Source organism: Callorhinus ursinus, unplaced genomic scaffold, assembly GCF_003265705.2.
Source record: "Callorhinus ursinus isolate GAN/ISIS: 27379988/994484 unplaced genomic scaffold, GSC_fseal_2.0 scaffold13, whole genome shotgun sequence".
In the NCBI taxonomy this organism is placed as follows: Eukaryota; Metazoa; Chordata; class Mammalia; order Carnivora; family Otariidae; genus Callorhinus; species Callorhinus ursinus.
The window spans coordinates 19,930,499-19,947,755 of NW_027397075.1; the positions used below are offsets into that span (position 1 = coordinate 19,930,499).

General features: G+C 38.7%; 1 protein-coding gene across 6 annotated transcripts in view; it reads left to right on the plus strand.

Annotated features, from left to right (window-relative positions):
- The window catches only part of SMYD3 (SET and MYND domain containing 3), a 698,417-nt gene that overhangs the window by 201,571 nt on the left and 479,589 nt on the right, over positions 1-17,257 (plus strand). Inside the window, exon 1 of one of the 6 annotated variants that reach the window (XM_073899897.1) lies at positions 5,557-5,652. The exons of the other annotated variants lie outside the window; for them this stretch is intronic. The gene's annotated coding sequence lies outside the window, so the exon portion shown is untranslated. Of the gene's footprint in view, positions 1-5,556; positions 5,653-17,257 lie in introns of those variants that run through there. 6 annotated transcript variants of the gene reach the window in all.

Sequence of the window (17,257 nt, forward strand, 5' to 3'; positions counted from 1 at the left end):
TAACATTGCAAGGTGATGGTGCAGGTCATGACAAATGCATTGGCAGTGGTTGGAGAACCTTGGGCGAGGATTTTATTCCTATGCCTCTCTCCCTGTCTCAGTGGCATAGAATTAGCCAGAGAGGAATGGACCCCACAGTGTGTACTGCCCACAGCCCACATATATACACACTGTCAGGCATAGTTCCAGGCTGCCCTTCCTTTCTCAACCTCATGCACTAACTTTCCAGTTTATCCTTAGACGAAGGCTGGCTTTGCCTGGTGCCAATAAAGAAAATCCTGTTTTATGTTTTGCTTTTGGTCCCCTTCATTTATATTCATTCTGGTTCTCTGCAGGTTTTAGACCTGCTAAGCTTATATCTTAGCTCATCTCATGGTCACTTAAGGCAGAAGGAATTCTGAGACCTTTTCTATATTTGTTTATATCCTAATTTTTTTGACTTTTTGATTATGGACTTTTCCAAACATTCATGAAAGTTGAGAAATTAGTACAATGAATCCTCATGTCTCTGTCAGCTGGTTTCAATAATTTTCAAACTTGTTTTACTTCTGATATTTTTAATATTTAGATTTCAGACAAATGCTCCTTATTTAAAATTCAGATTTCCAAACATTCCTTACAATTAGTCTTTTATAATGAAGCCTCTTGGCCACCTGAGAAGTTAGTGAATTCACTTATTAAATTAAGCAGACCTTTTTAATTTTTTTTGCAGGCCTACCATGTGCAAAGCATTCTTGATTCAGGTTATAGAAACATGTGGCTAATTATAAATCAGAAAATCATCTACCAAGGCAAAAACCCTAGCAAGCCAAAAGTCTTACTTGGGGATATGTTATATTTGTTAAACTTGCACTTGCCTGGAATCGAAAGGGCTCAGTGGAGGATGAGAAGGTTCTTAAACCTGAGCGCATGATTCATTCTTGCTAGGCTTTTTGTCTTTTTTCTTTTTCTTCTTCTTTTTTTTTTTTAAGTTAACATACAGTGTGGTATTAGTTTTAGTTGTACAATATAGTGATTCAACACTTCTGTACATCATCTGGTGAATATTATGACAGGTGCACTCCTTAATCCCCATTACCTGTTTCACCTATCCCCCCCGACTGCCCCGAGCTATCTGTGTGTTCTCTATAGCTGAGAGTCTGTTTCTTGATTTCGCTCTCTCTCTCTCTTCCTTTCTTTTCCCTTTGCTCGTTTGTTTTGTTTCTTAAACTCCACATATGAATGAAATCATATGGTATTTGTCTTTCTCTGACGTATTTCACTTAACATTATACTCTAGCTCCATCCATGTCATTGCAAATGGCAAGATTTCATTCTTTTTTATAGCTGAGTAATATTCCATTGTAGATACAAACCACATCTTTTTTTGTGTATGTGTGATTTTTTTTAAATTTTATTTTATTATGTTATGTTAGTCACCATTCATTACATCATTAGTTCTTGATGTAGTGTTCCATGATTCATTGTTTGCGTATAACACTCAGTGCTCCATTCAGTATGTGCCCTCCTTAATACCCATCACCAGGCTAATCCATCCACCCCACCCCCCTCCCCTCTAAAACCCTCAGTTTGTTTCCCAGAACCCATAGTCTCTTATGGTTTGTCTCTCCCTCCGATTCCCCCCCTTCATTTTTCCCTTCCTACTATCTTCTTTTTTTTTTAACATATAATGTATTATTTGTTTCAGAGGTATAGGTCTGTGATTCAACAGTCTTACACAATTCACAGCGCTCACTGTAGCACATACCCTCCCCAGTGTCTATCACCCAGCCACCCCATCCCTCCCACCCCCCACCACTCCAGCAACCCTCAGTTTGTTTCCTGAGATTAAGAAGTCCTCATATCAAGTGAGATCATATGATACTTGTCTTTCTCTGACTGACTTATTTTGCTTAGCATAATACCCTCCAGTTCCATCCACGTCGTTGCACATGGCAAGATTTCATTTTTTCAATGGCTGCATAATATTTCATTGTATATATATATATATATATATATATATATATATATATATACCACTTTTTTATCCATTCATCTGTTGATGGACATCTAGGCTCTTTCCATACTTTGGCTGTTGGGGACATTGCTGCTATAAACACTGGGGTGCACATGCCCCTTCGGATCATTACATTTATATCTTTGGGATAAATACCCAGTAGGGCAATTGCTGGGTTGTGGGGTAGCTCCATTTTCCACTTTTTGAGGAACCTCCATACTGTTTTCCAGAGTGGTTGCACCAGCTTGCATTCCCATCAACAGTGTAGGAGGATTCTGCTTTCTCTGCATCCTCACCAACATCTGTCGTTTCCTGACGTGTTAATTTTAGCCATTCTGAGTGGTGTGAGGTGTTATCTCATTGAGGTTTTGATTTGGATTTCCCTGATGCTGAGTGACATTGAACACTTTTTCATGTGTCTTTGGCCATTTGGATGTCTTCTTTGCAGAAATGTCTGTTCTTGTCTTCTGCCCATTTCTTGATTGGATTATTTGTTCTTCGGGTGTTGAGTTTGATAAGTTCTTTATAGATTTTGGATACTAGCCCTTTATCTGATATGTCATTTGCAAATACCTTCTCCCATTCTGTTGGTTGTCTTTTGGTTTTGTTGACTGTTTCCTTTGCTGTGCAAAAGTTTTTTATCTTGATGAAGTCCCAGTAGTTCCTTTTCGCCCTTGCTTCCCTCGCCTTTGGTGATGTGTCTAGGAAGAAGTTGCTGCGGCTGAGGTCGAAGAGGTTGCTGCCTCTGTTCTCCTCAAGGATTTTGATGGATTACTGCCTCACATTGAGGTCTTTCATCCATTTTGAGTCTATTGTTGTGTGTGGTGTAAGGAAATGGTCCAGTTTCATTCTTCTGCATGTGGCTGTCCAATTTTCCCAACACCATTTGTTGAAGAGACTGTCTTTTTTCCACTGGACATTCTTTCCTGCTTTGTCAAAGATTAGTTGACCATAGAGTTGAGGGTCCATTTCTGGGCTTTCTATTCTGTTCCATTGATCTACGTGTCTGTTTTTGTGCCAGTACCATACTGTCTTGATGATGACAGCTTTGTAATAGGGCTTCAAGTCCAGAATTGTGATGCCAGCAGCTTTGCTTTTCTTTTTCAACATTCCTCTGGCTATTCGGGGTCTTTTCTGGTCTCATACAAATTTTACGATTATTTGTTCCATTTCTTTGAAAAAAAGTGGATGGTATTTTGATAGGGATTGCATTAAATGTATAGATTGCTTTAGGTAGCATTGACATCTTCACAATATTTTTTCTTCCAACCCATGAGCATGGAACGTTTTTCCATTTCTTTGTGTCTTCCTGAATTTCTTTCATGAGTATTCTATAGTTTTCTGAGTACAGATCCGTTGCCTCTTTGGTTAGCTTTATTCCTAGGTATCTTATGGTTTGGTTTTGGGTGCAATTGTAAATGGGATTGACTCCTTAATTTCTCTTTCTTCTGTCTTGTTGTTGGTGTATAGAAATGCAACTGATTTCTGTGCATTGTTTTTATATCCTGCCACTTTACTGAATTCCTGTATGAGTTCTAGCAGTTTTGGGGTGGAGTCTTTGGGGTTTTGCACATAAAGAATCATATTATCTGCAAATAGTGAGTGTTTCACCACTTCTTTGCCTATTCAGATGCCTTTTATTTCTTTTTGTTGTCTGATTGCTGAGGGAGGACTTCTAGTACTATGTTGAATAGCAGTGGTGATAGTGGATGTCCCTGCCCCACTCCCACATAAACAAACAGGCCCGTGAATAGAAATGGCCAATTGGGGTTTAGATTGTAGGGGTTTGCTTTATAAATATATCCTTTCCACTTGTGAATTTTTTGCCTAACTGTAAAAAAATTAAATAGCATGAGGGAAGCCAGGGTAGCTCAGTCAGTTATGTGTCCTCATCCTAATTTCATCTCAGGTTATGATCTCAGGATTGTGAGATCAAGCCCCACTTTGGGCTCCACTTTTGGCATGGAGTCTGCTTAAGATTCTCTCTCTCCCTGTTCCCCTCCCCACCTTCTTTCTCTCTCTCTCTCTCTCTCTCTCCAAATAAATAAATAAATAAATAAATAAATAAATAAATAAATAGCGTGAGACATACAAAGTGAAATTTTTCTAGGGGAGGGTATCGAGGAAGACTTCACATGGAAAGTAAAATTAATGGCATGAATTTCAGAAGAGAGTTTGGTATAGGGAAACAGTCACAGACAAGTGGTCTGCAAATGCTGGTGGGAGTGAGGGGTGCTGACTCCTCTGCCCTGCTGAGCTGAGAACATACTGACCTCTTCTGGGATCCGAAAAGGTAGTTATTACTGTGGAATACATGTTTCCATTATATTTAGTGCCTACAATAAAAGTTTGAATAAAAGCTTGATGCTTAAAATGTTTGCTTGCATTAGGTGGTAATAGAAAATTCGTGAGGGTAATAGAACCTATAGCATCTCTTTAGAAGGGGCTGCAGAGTGATGGTGTAATGGATGGATGGAGAGGCTGCAGTGATTTGCTGGAGCTTTATTTTCAAAGCAGTTTGCTGGGTTTAAGCTTAGATTGTGTGTTACCTGGTGGGGACAGGGTGGTTGGAGGGCGTGGCTGGGTGGAAATGAAGCTCTAAGTGTGAGGAAAGCCGTGGGTGCTGCTGACAGTAATGGCGGTGGCCAAGGTGTGGGGCGCATTGGAGATACTTGTTAGTGAGAAGCAAGGAGACATGCGATTATTTCTATGTTTATGAGAGATGGAGGCCAGATTCACCTCTCTCTGCTGGCTCTGTCAGATTGTTTATAGAAGATTCGCCTCTTCATTTCTACAAGCCCCTTCTCCTTCCCACCCCACACTTTTTTTCTTTCTCTTCTATCTTCAAACAAGATTTTGGGTTAGGTTTCAAAATGGATTTATCTTAGTGTGACAGCTATCATGGTTCATTCTACTCATTGAGTTCTAAATATTTGCCACAAACATAGAAAAATGTTCATACTACTCTTAATAAATATAAACTTTAAAGGGCAAGAGAATAACAAAGAAGGACAAATTTATTCTTTTTTATTTTTTAAGAGTATTTATCTGAGAGAGAGAGAGAGTGCGTGTGCACACACACACAGAGGGGGAGAAGCAGGTTCCCCACTGAGCAGGGAGCCCGATGCAGGGCTCAATCCTGGGACTTCGAGATCATGACCTGAGCCCAAGGCAGACCCTTGACAGACTGAGCCACCCACGGACCCTGAGAAAGGCAAATTTAAATGGCATGCTGAATAGTGTGATGGTTAAGTTGTTTTCTGAGACTAGAAAATGAAATTCGCTAGGTCTGGATTTCCTCATCTGTTAATGGGAATCATCATCATCATTGTATCTACTTCAGGGAAGAAAGTGAGGATTACGTCAGAAGTACTTACTGTAACAAATATTACTAATTTCAACTACTGCTGGCCCCACCTCCCAGCTTAATTTTTGTTTGGGTCTAAAGTTTCAGTGTTTTATGTCTCTGTGTCAGGAGCCAGTCTGTGACTCAGTGTAAACCGGTCTCAGAGGGGGGCTCACAGTTGTGCCTACTGCTCGTGTCTCTTGAAATGCTGAGAATTACCTACAGCTCTTGTGGATGGAAATCTTTTACTGTTTCCTGCATTCATTAACAACAAAGTAGTTCCTTGAGATGTTACAAAGGACATACAGAGGTAAGCTTCCCATGATGAATGAAATATTTCTCACGTATGCATTTTTGAAGGATGAAATGAATTTAGAAGATTCATTAATTATCATGTTATAATTCACTGAAATGGCATGGAATGTGTAGTATTTCTGTATTCCATCCCTCGAAATGTATATTGAATGTTATTCGTAATGGTTATCAATGCCTAAACTTAATGTCGGTAGACCTGGGTTTGAGTTTATTTCCTATGCAAAGAATAGATTTTTTAGAGATTATTATGCGGAGTTTGAGAAACATATACTTAATTATTTTTTCTCGACTTAAAGCTTCCTTTTCTAAAAATGCATTTGGTAAACCGATTAGAGATGTGATAAGATCAGTGCAATAAAATAGAAAATGAACTAGTTGCATAAAATGTTTCAAAAGCAGACATTAAATTGGAAGCAACAATAATTGAAGTTGCCTTCCTGACCACAAAACGTGTCACTGTGTTTCCAGAGCAGTCTGGAAAGTACTTTTTAACTCTGTAATATTGTACAACTGCCGCAGAATTTATTGATTAGAAAATCCACATCTGTTTGAGAAGATGTTCTCTCCCTTTTCCTTTCAAACAAAATAATAATTCTGGTAGCATGTTATTTTTATTCTTTAGGGCACGTATGTGACCTCCAGAGCCTGCCTTTCTAAACTCTAAATTTTAATGTTATTAGTTGCAGCTGGTTTTGCAGTATACACTGTGCTTGTACAGACTTGAAAATGAGAAGGGTTTTTTTGTACTATGGTACTTAAAATTTCCATTCATTTCTATCCTGATCAAATTGCTTTTTACTGGGAGAGAGTTCTTTTTATTGGAGAAGCAGTGGAAAATGTGTTCACACAAGAATCTTGTTAATTCATAATAGGAAAAGAAATAGTAATTGAATACTTTTGATTAAGATATGTTAGAAATAAGACACAAGAAAATACTAATGATATTATTATATCCGAGTCTGCATACTTATATTTGGCTGCTGTGTGCTGAGAGTGTTACAAATCTATGTGATATTCTGCCATAACCTCATAATTTTAGTAAAGTGTGTAAAATCAGCAAGAAGGAAAAATTACTAAATAATCATTTTTTGGTCCTTTTTATTCACTGAAGAACATCGTGTCTCAGTAGAAAGGAGGAGAAACTTGTTCTTGATATATTCAGTTTTTAATTTAAAATTTTGTTAGCCCTCTTATTCTAGATGTAGTGGTGCCTTTATGACTTCAGTGTTGCTGGTAGGCTAATTTGTGGGCAGAATATTACTTCTGTTGGTTTGAAAGGTCAAGAGTGTGTATGTTTGCCACTCGAGGGTTTCAAGTTCATGTAGGACCAAGTTTTAGAGCCTTTTTGTTGATCAGCTCAGTTGGGTTTCCCCACTGTAGCCTGCTATAAAGTAAAGAAAGCAATCTTTTGAATTAATAAAGTGATGAATTATCTAATTACAAAGTTGATGTGAAATGTCAGTATGATAACTTTGACTGCATTACTAAATGATCCCAGAGACTGATCAGATGTGCCTGGGTTCCATTAAGGAAAAATATGCCATTAAATATTTACTACTCAAAGCGAGCAGACACACCAGGATTGCTAACCTCTGATCACTGGGGTGCTTGTATCTGGTGGTTTGGAGGTAGCTGCTATATGAGACTTACCTCGTGTCTGCTCAGCACAGCTGTTAGAAGACTTGCTTGTCAGGATGTTACCTCTCCTCTGGTTTTAAGGAGAACAGGCAAACAGCCAAGATGCTTAACTGCATGCAGATCCTGGCATTCACATTATGAAATGCTAACGCACTTATGATTTATATGGTTTTCTCTTTATTACAATAAATTGAATCTCTGCGTAGATTCAAGAGACCATTATTCTCAAAAACATTCTTCCAAGTAAAGTGACATTTGTAGGACACTTGGGCTTTCAAAACAAAGCAAGTCTTGTGTTTTTAATGTGTGTTTCATGTTCTTCATTTTTAGCCATTCAGTTAATCTTCATTTAAGTGTAAATAACCTATGATGAGTTGGTGTATATTTATTATAAAGACCAGATGCTAGCTAACTTCTGAAGTTGGGAAGGATAATTAGTAAATTCTTAATCAGCATTTTTATTCATATCTCTGTTGGTCAAGGTTAATTGCTTATGGAAGGCTAATGCTATAATTAAAACTATTGATGGATAGGGCGCCTGGGTGGCTCAGTTGGTTAAGCGACTGCCTTCGGCTCAGGTCATGATCCTGGAGTCCCGGGATCGAGTCCCACATCGGGCTCCCCGCTCAGCGGGGAGTCTGCTTCTTCCTCTGACCCTCTTCCCTCTTGTGCTCTCTATCTCTCATTCTCTCTCTCTCAAATAAATAAATAAAATCTTAAAAAAAAAAAAAAAGATACACTTTAAAAAAAAAAAAAAAAACTATTGATGGATAAACGTGTTTGCCAAGCCTTGTTGCCTTCTCTGTTTAAGTATACAACCTGCCATTAATTCAGATAGAGGTGATATTTTTTAAATGACAGTATGTCATGGTGAAATGGCAGATGTTGCTTTCCTTGCTTTGGCCTTTCCTTCAGTGGCAAGAACTGGAGTGCTGAGTCTGCCTACCCGAGTGTGATTTTTTAGTTTATTTTTAATTTTTTAAAATTTTCTTAAAATTTTTATTTATTTAGGGGCGCCTGGGTGGCTCAGATGGTTAAGCGTCTGCCTTCGGCTCAGGTCATGATCCCAGAGTCCCGGGATCGAGTCCCGCATTGGGCTCCCTGCTCCTTGGGAGCCTGCTTCTCCCTCTGCCTCTCTCTCTCTCTCTCTGTCTCTATCTCTCATGAATAAATAAAAATCTTTATAAAAAATTTATTTATTTATTTATTTGACAGAGATTGAGAGAGAGAGAGAGAGAGCACGAGCAGGGGGAGGAGAAGGAGCAGAGGGAGAAGGAGAAGCAGACTCCCCACTGAGCAGGGAGCCCAACATGGGGCTTGATCCCAGGACCCTGGGATCATGACCTGAGCCAAAGGCCGACACTTAACTGACTGAGCCACCCAGGTGCTCCCCGAATGTGACTTTTTTAGAGCCAGGAATTACATTTCATTTTGAATCCCTAGCCATCTTCATGGTATGCAGTAGGTATTTAATTGATGACTGAATGAAGGACTGCATGAAAACTGTCCAGTTTTTTGTTTTATGGAGTGTATTTCGTTAAATACATCTGAAAAATAATACATTACTACAAGCATATAAGACTTCAACGTGGTAAAATCCAAGAAGTTCAGTAAGTTCATTGATAGGTCAGGATCAGAGAGGCTGCCATTATCTTCAGTTCTTTAGGAAATGATGAATCATCATGTTAATTATTACAGAGTTCAGCATACCTTTTCTGTAAAAGCCCGGATGGTCAGTATGGCTTTGTAGGCCAATAGGCAAAAGTGAATTTTTACTGTATCTTGGCAATTTGTAGTGTCTGCTGAGAGTACAACTTCTTAACTCCACTGTTGGCACCAGAAAGCCTCCCTGGGACACATGTAAATGAACAGGGGGGCCGCATTCTAATAAAACTTTGTTTATGGACACTGAACGTTGATTTTCATATACTTTTCACTTGTCCCCCAATATTCTTTTTATTCCTCCCACCACAAACATTTAAAATTGTAGGTAAACACTCTAAGCTTGCGGGCTGTTCAGAAACAGGTGGAGGGCCAGACTTGGGCTATGGACCATTGTTTGCCATCTCTTGAATTATTCTTTGTAAGCCAGAAAAATTTTTGCACTCAGAAGGAAGCAGAATATATGCTACCAGAAAATTCTCTGAGAATTAAAAAACAAAAGATAGGGACACCTGGGTGCTGCAGTTGGTTAAGTGACTGACTCTTGGTTTCGGTTTGGGTCATGATCTCAGGGTCATAGGATCGAGTCCTGCATCAAGCTCTGTGCTGGGTGTGGAGTCTGCTTGAGATTCTCTCTCCCTTTCCCTCTGCCCCTCCTGCTTGTGCTGTCTCTCTCTTTCTCTCAAATAAATAAGTCTTTAAAAAGAAAAAGGATAGAAAATATTTTATTTGTTACCTTCTAACAAGCCGTTAGCTCTACAGTGTTTACATTGCCAATCATGTTCATAGCGTAGTATGTGTACAGGAGTTGATTTTTGAGTTATTTTTTATTCCAAGGAGATTTAACTTAGTAAGTTAAAAATGGTTCAGTTCAATAGTACGGTGGGATAGATGTACTATTGCACTAAAGTTTAGGAATAAATAAAATGGTTAAATAGAAAAAAGCATGTACTTTATTAATGTCTTAAGTACTTACACTTTCATTCTTAGTTTTTTGTTTTTTAACTGCAGGTGTTATATTTTGTTATTTTGCTTTGAAATGAAATGTAAAGATACAATTTTCTGGTAGAAATAATTTTGACCATGTAACTCAAGTTCAGAAAGTTTTTGTTTGATTCTTTATATCCTTTTTAAAATTATGGATATCGTGCTCAGACCTTATATATTGTGGTTTGACTATTTCTATTAGGAATGAGAAGGACCTCTTGTGGGAGAAAAAAAACAAATATGTTTTAGGGGTATGCTTTGAATAATAATCAAAATTGTGATAAACTGCTCTGTTACATTTTATAACCAGCAGAAACAGGGTGAAATTTTAATGGCAGAAATTAGACATTGCTATTTGATATGGAAAATAAGGTGACTCAGTATATTACAAATATAAGAGAATTTGGGGATGGCTTCTCAAAGCCAGATTAACAAATAAGTCCTTATCAAGAGAGAACAAAACCTCACTAGTCTCTTTCAAGGGTCAATTTTCATTAAAATTTTTATTTTCATTACCTAGTGTTAGATGTTTAAAGAGACATATTCAGATAAGTGTTCATTTATGAAATAATGAGGGAAGGAAGGAAAGTCTTGTCCGATTAGGCAAGTTGATTATGACTCAGTATCTGGAAGAGCTTTAATATTCGTGTGGTCCTACCACGTATCAGGCTGCCTTGACACAGCTTGGAGCTACCTGTCCTTGGAAGGGTTTCATTCAGGATCAGCATCTCATGTCAGGATGAATTATCTCCATGAATATAAGGTAAGGCTGGTGCTCTTTGTTTTTTCTTTTTTCTTTTTTTTAAAGATTTTATTTATTTATTTGAGAGAGAGCGAATGAGAGAGAGAGAGCACGAGAGGGAAGAGGGTCAGAGGGAGAAGCAGACTCCCCGCTGAGCAGAGATCCCGATGTGAGACTCGATCCTGGGACTCCAGGATCATGACCTGAGCCGAAGGCAGTCGCTTAACCAACTGAGCCACCCAGGCGCCCGGGCTGGTGCTCTTTGAGTTTGTGGTATTCGTGGTAATCATGGAAGGAGGGTAGTATATCTTCCCCTATCCTTTATATCCAGGTCCTTCTTTTTCCCAAAGTTTCAGTGCAAATCTTTGACAAAATCCACCTGACTAGGATTAATCTGTTCCTCTTGTAAAATCAGTGGTCACTGGCATTTGCTCTGCCAACCACTTGGCAACTGTGAATATTCTTTATTTTTATTGTTTATATGTCTTCATTGCCTATATTTAGTGAGAACAGAATCATGTACCCAGTACCTTCCTTCAGCACAGAAGCTGACAATTTTAGGATTGACAAGATCACAGGAAGTATCCAGGTCCAGGGCCTCTCTGCTCCTCTTGCCACAATACATCAGTTGTGGCTCAGAGAAGGTCAGGTAGTCACCTGGTGATGGAAGAATGCTAAAATTTAGGTTCTTTGAGCTCCAAAATGTAGGTCCTTTGAGCTCAATTGAATGTTCTTTCTGTTAGTTGATGCCCCAGTGCTCAAGAACTAGCTTCTAAGTTGAAGTAAAAATGTGATACAACAATTTAACAGTACAAACAACTTTTCAGCAATATCTCTTCCTTATATATATATATATTTTCAGCTTTATTGGTATGTAATTTACATATAGCCTTATGTACATGTAAGGTGTACAGAGTGTTGATTTTCTACACATATTGCAAAATGATTTCAGATTAGCTAACACCTTCATTATATCACATAATTATCATTTGTTTTTTTATGTTGAAAACACATAACTCAATTTTCAAATATATAATACAGTGTTATTGGCTATAAACACCATGCTGTCCAATAGAGTCCCATTACTTATTCATCTTATAGCTGGAAGTATGTACCCTTTGATCAATATCTACCAGTTTTCCCCATTTCACCCTCCATTCCTCATATTGAAGGTTATCTGTATAAGGCCAGAAAAGTATGAATAAGTTATACTGTAGGATTACTTGTGTCAGCGTTTGAAACTGGAATAGATTCGATTGTCTGTATAATGATGAGTTTCAGTCTCAGGGAGTCTATGTTTAAGTGATTATGGCTTTCCATACCAGCTAGGTACCCTTCTTCAGTAACTCAGTTATAAACAGAACTGCTGTATCATATACTTGACAGTATGTGGATTTGTTCTTCATTTTCTGTCCCATACTCAACCAAGAAGCCAATGAATATTAGATCCTGGTCTTTGTCTTATATCGGTAGATCAAGAGACAATTGAAGGATCTATTATGAGGTGCCTGGTGCTCTGCTACCCTGATTTCATTTCATTTCATTTTATTTTATTTAATTTATTTTTTTAACTCTACAGTGTGGCTTAACAACTATAATCACATATAGCTCTTACAGACAGCCCTCTGAGTCATTATTGTTTTTATTCCTTTTGCAGATGAGGAATGCTTAAGGTCACACTGTTTTAAAAACAAAAAACGCCAGAGCTTTAACCTGGCTCTCTTAATTTCAGATTTTCCCCTTATTCCACCGTACTGCATTCTGGGTTATGTTAGTTCTGTGTTAGAGCGCTAATCATGGACTATGATATGCCTTAGGAGTGAAATCCATGGTGAGTGAAATGAGAATATTGATAAGATTTCTATCACTAATACTAACGTAGTGCTATAGGCAAAGCTCTGAGTTATTTAATTAGGATTTCTGCTATTTTCATACAGGTGGTACATCCCGTCTTACACACCTCTCTCCCTCATATATTTAAATCCAAATAAGTGCCAGTAGAGTGTGTGGGAGGAGAGTGGGTTTTTTATATCAAATGTTTTTGAGCTGAAGCTGCCACAACTCTAGGTGAGAGTAAAGGTGATTGGAATGGAATTTGCATGGAGTTAAGCTGCTTTGTGAAATCTGGTTCCATAACCTTGAAGTACTGAATATTAAAACATTAATTATTCAAGAGCCTTTAGCCTGGATCTGTCTCGTTTTCAAGCCATTATTAGAGGTGGCTTTTTTTAATGATTCTATAAATATTTGCATTTACAGATTAGAATATTTTATAATATAGTAGAATATATGTGCAATATAGAAGAAAATCCTCTTCGACCTTCTTGGGCGCTTCTTTTTCTCTGAGGAGGATTTATGTGACCTTAAAATTTATACCTCATATTAATGGGATAGGCAGGTAATTCAGAAATATCACTTTTGGACAAATAACTTGTTGAGTAAAAGAAAAGCATTTGGAACTGCATTTGACCAGGCTTGGCATTTGTGGGCCCTATTTCAAGTTTTAATTAATAATCCGATTTTGGGGCACCTGGGTGGCGCAGTCAGTTAAACGTCCCACTCTTGATTTCGGCTGAGGTCGTGATCTAAGGGTTGTGAGCTCGAGACCACCTCAGGCTCCGTGCTCAGCATGGAGTCGGCTTGAGACTCTCCTTTCCATCTGTCCCTCTCGCTTGTGCTCTCTTCCTCCCTCTAAAAACCAATAAATCTTTAAAGAAAATAATAATTTGTTTTTAGTTTTGATGTTTGTAGGAAAATTTTATCAAGGCACTCTTTATGCAGAGCTGTTTAATTAGGGTCAGCTGAGTTAGGACCAGGATGAAAAATACCCTCACAGCACTTTCTTACCCTCTTTCCCTCTACGGCTGGCAGCATTTTGTTGAAATGGCAGAACCAAGTCATCATCTGAGGAGTCCATGCCATTTACTGGTTGATGTCCTGGGGGCCTATTCATGCTTCATAACCTTCAGGTTTAGAGCAGAAGTTGGTAAGGAATGTTATTTTGGTGCCTCAGAAGTCTTTTGTAATAGTAGGCGACTTTGGGTTTTCTTGTTTTCCTTCAAGATTCTAAGAACAGTATCAACTAAAACCTGGAATGTGCAGATCTTAAGATGTGATACTGTCTAACATTTGGAAATCTTTTTTTTTTTTTAAGATTATTTATTTAAAAGAGATAGAGAGTACAAGTAGGCAGAGCGGCAGACAGAGGGAGAGAGAGAAGCAGGCTCTCCGCTGACCAGGGATCCCGACGGCAGGGCTCGATCCCAGAACCCTGGGATCATGACCTGAGCCAAAGGCAGCCACTTAACCAACTGAGCCACCCAGGCGCCCCACATTTGGAAATCTTTTAATTGGCCTCTGGCATGACCTCCCTCTGATTCTCCTACATTTCTTACCATTTTGTTTAAAAACTTATTATTTGCTTATTCTCTTTTTACTCATTGAATGTCCGTATTCCACAGCCCTTGCTGGACTTGGCTGCCTGTGTCCTGAAAATACCCCAAGCATTAATTTCAGCGTTGCTATTTCCTCTGTTGTCCAATCTTATATTTTCTACTTATTAATAAAAATATTCCCTTGTATGATCTGTTTTAACTTCAGATTTATCATGAACTTAAACTCTATCTTGTTCTCAATAAGACATGCTGCTTTTCCACTTTTTCTGTCTTTTTTCTTGGCATGGTAGTCTCCTAAGTCATCCATGCCTGAAACCTCAGCGGGGGGCCCTCTGGTTCTTCCCTCTTTCTTTCCTTCCAGATGCCCTGCTGCTTTTGTGTTCTTTCTTTTTATATATATATTTTTTACCACTGACCCACTTCAGGCCCTTTCTATCTTGCCTAAGTGGCTCTAACTAATCTCTTTGCCTCTTACTCTCTCAGTCATCAATGATGATTGCTATAAAGATAACTTTTTGAGCTGAAAATATTTCCTTTATATTGTGAGATTTGGATGATATTTGTCACTTCTTTTTATATCCTGATATATATATATATTTTTTTGAAAGCAGATCTGATTGTTTGAATCCTCTGCTTAAAAATGTCCTTACTGCCTATTATATAAAATCAAGCTTTTAAAGTATGGCATTTGAGGACTCTGCAATCCTCATTCCATACCAGTTTTCCAGAGCTGGCTACCTGTAACTCGAGATGAGTAACCATTTTCCTAGCACCTTGCCGAGTGACCAGGAAATTGCATAGATTCTCTCAATGTACCTTTTACTCCTTTATATTGTTGCATTGTCAGTGTTTCTTCAAACTGCCAAATCTCAGTGGTAGCGTGTTGCTGTGACGGTAATAAATAAAGGGAGGCAGGACAAGTACATTCTCTGGGTAGGGAATTATTTTTGACAGGCTAGGGTATTTTTTAATCAATGTGTAAAGCTGTCCACGTGTGTGAGAACACTGGAGGAGAGGCCATCAGAGGCAGTGGCAAGTCAGCAAGGCCCAGTTATGGCTGGTGTGTGTGTGTGTGTGTGTGTGTGTGTGTGTGTGTGTGCGCGCGCACGTATGTACATATGTAAGCAACGGGGTGGAGATCATTGTGTTCCTTTGGCTCCTGAGGTAGTGAGCTCCTACTTGTAAGTCATTCTGATTTGATAAAGGAGCTTTAGCTTTGAGTAATGATCATCAGCAGTAGCTGAGTGGGCTTCTCCTTTGTCAACACTGCTGGATTTGATATTAGATAATTACAGGGATATGATCAGGTTTTGGAAATCCATTCCTGGAAGATATCCATGTGTGTTGCTAATGGTTGGCAGTCAGGCTTCTAGCTTTTCTTTAGAGCAATGATGATTGCTATAAAGATAACTTTTTTGAGCTGAAAATATTTCCTCTGTCTTGTGAGATTTGGATGATCTTTGTCACTTCTTACCTCTTCAGAGTCAACCAAGAGAAGTTTGCCAAATCCTTTGCCTTTTATGGAAGCAAGGTGTTATTCTATATAGTTAAAGAGAATTACCTTTTACATAATTGGAGTAGCAGGGTATTTTCCACATGGCAAGGAATGTTTAGACTTGGATGGTTTTGTTTTTTTTTGGTTTTTTTTTTTAGATTTTTTTTTTTTTTTTGGAGGGGGGGGCAAATTTTGGGTGCCAAAGGGGGGGGGGGGGAGTGCAGAGGAAGAGGGAGAAGCAGACTCCCCACCAAGCAGGGAGCCAAAGTGGGTCTAGACCCAGGACCCTGAGATTATGACCTGAGCCAAAAGCAGCTTCTTACCCAACTGAGCCACCCAGGTGCCCCTGATTTTGGCACTGAAAAGTCCTTTTGCAAACACCTTCGTGTTTTCAGTTACAGAATAATGTAGTGTCTCTGAGTGTGATCATCCATGTGTTTCTGAGTACTCATCAGCATTAGTTGAGGTGGATTCAGGGTACTCTGAAGGCTTGCCATTTGTCATTTCCCCAACAGTCAAGATCCCTAATTTTGACCTCTGCATGTATAGTTTCTTCCCCATTTTTCCTGGCACTATTTTTTTTTTTTTAATTCTTCAAGATTCACTTCATATTCCCCCTTTTCTGAGAGGCCTTTCTCACTCCCTGAGATATGTCATGTGCCCTTATGGCATATTATGGGAAGGTAAAAGCATAAAATATAAGTGGATAAAAAAAATCAGAGCAGGCACTTGTGTGTAATTTAATCCCTCCAGTCAGGTGCTGGTGAGTTGGCCAGCTTATCATAGAGGGAAGAGCCAAAGGCTCCATTCAGCCCCTCAGAACCAATCGGCTGCCAAGGATGAATGGCAGCATTTCACATCCAGACGTTTTGGAAGTCTTTCCTCCCAGTCTCTTCATGGCATTCTGTCTTTTTAGGTAGTTTTGTCTCCTGTCATTCTGGTCCTCTTTGGAGAATCAAAGAAGTTTTTGAAAAAGCAGATCTGAAAAAGCTGCCAAGTGACAAATTGTAATTATCCTTATAGCCAAATGATAAACAAAAGATTAAATGGTATATTGTACAGTGTGTTTTTTTCTGAAAATCTTGCTTGCAAATTTAATTTCTTTAAATAAGATATCAACTTGTGTGAAGTAGGAAAATTGGAGATTATCAGAATTCTATTATGATTCTTTTGTGAAGGAAGGTTTATTTTGGTAAGCTCATTGTTCTGTTTTAAAAACCTGGATTTCTGCATGTCATGTCTAGATTTCCCTAAAGCAGAGTACATTTACGATTAGTTAAATCTGCTTATTTTTTTTTCTTCTGCAGGGACCAATTGTTTCTTTGATAGACAACAAATTCATGGGGCTTGTTTGCGCTTACATTTCTAGAATGAGGTAGGCTCTGCCTTGCTAAATTTTAATTCATAGGAAGAGTGCTATGGAATTGGCTCTTCAAGCCTTTTGGCCGTGAAGCTAGTCAGCAAGTGGCTTTCTCTTTTCTAAAACCTGATTAGGGTCCCTGGGAGTATTTCTATGTGAAATACCTACTCCATAGTCCAGCTTGCTCTTTTCTGAGTGGGATTTCAAAGCCCAATAACTTCAGGCTTGGATTGAACATAGTGCACACGGAGCATGAGAAATAGAGTAGCAACCTGAAACCCTCTACCTGCTAAGTGGAAGGAATAAGGGTAGTAGGCACCC